Below are 1,014 nucleotides of genomic sequence, written 5' to 3'. Positions count from 1 at the left end.
GCCAAGCAAAGCGACCTCGAAGAAGTCAACCCCATTGTAATGGTTTATACTGATTAAACCATTGTAATGGTTTATACTGATTGTCAACTTGAGAGGATCTGCAATCATTCAAGAGACAAGCCCAGAGGCTTGTCTATGAGAGAGTTTCTAGACTAGGGTAAGTGATGTGGAAAGATCCCCCCTACATATGGGGACACCATTCCATGATGGGGATCCTGGGATGAATAAAAAGGAAAAAACAAGCTAAGCATCAGCTTCTTTTCTCTGTGTGTCTCTCTCTGTCTCTCTCTCTCTCTCCTTCCTGCCACCTCACCTCACACTCTTACTACTCCTACCATCACACCGTCCTGCCCAGGGTGAACTGTACTCTAGAACTGTGAGCCAAAATAACCCTTCCTCTCTTCAGTTGCTTTCGTCAGGCATTTTGTCATAGTAACTAGGAAAGTAACTGAGGCACCTGCGGATACCTTGATGTTGGACTTCCAGGCTCCAGAACAATGAGGCAGTAGAATACACTGCCTAAAGCTCCCAATCTTGAGTGCTTGGTGATTTCTGACCCCACAAGCAAGCATGTGCCAGAAATTCTTTTGTCAACTTTGCAACTGCTCTAGCACTGAAGCTCCAGAACTGTTGGGAGTTTGCAGATCTGCTTGACAGTTACATTTCTGCATATGAAGTAATGCCTGGTAGAGAATTAACACTCAAATGGTATTTGGACCACATATACTAAAATTGGAATAATAGAGAGAAGTTTAACATGTACCCTGTGAAGGGATGACACACGAATTTGTGAACTGTTCCATCTTGTTATAACATCTTTTGTTGGGGATTTATACATACATATATGAACATGAATTATGTATGCATATGTATCCATAAATATATGCCTATTTATGTCTATGAAACAAAGATTAGGGGTTTTTCAGAAAAAAATAAAAGAAATGAAATGAGTAGTATGAAATTTGAATTTTTCTTACAAAGATGAAGAATAAAACATCTTGTGTCTATGTTTCA

The 1,014-nt window shown here is 39.8% G+C and overlaps 1 non-coding gene across 1 annotated transcript; it reads left to right on the top strand.

Annotated features, from left to right (window-relative positions):
* The first annotated feature begins 705 nt into the window (after window positions 1–705).
* LOC142859278 (U6 spliceosomal RNA) lies at window positions 706–809 on the top strand. The gene has a single exon (XR_012912185.1). It is a non-coding gene; the product is annotated as a U6 spliceosomal RNA (small nuclear RNA).
* The last annotated feature ends 205 nt before the right edge of the window (window positions 810–1,014 follow it).

This window comes from Microtus pennsylvanicus, chromosome 10 (genome assembly GCF_037038515.1).
Source record: "Microtus pennsylvanicus isolate mMicPen1 chromosome 10, mMicPen1.hap1, whole genome shotgun sequence".
Classification (NCBI taxonomy): domain Eukaryota; kingdom Metazoa; phylum Chordata; class Mammalia; order Rodentia; family Cricetidae; genus Microtus; species Microtus pennsylvanicus.
The sequence above is the reverse complement of the archived record's forward strand: the minus strand, read 5'-3'. Positions and strand labels throughout refer to the sequence as shown.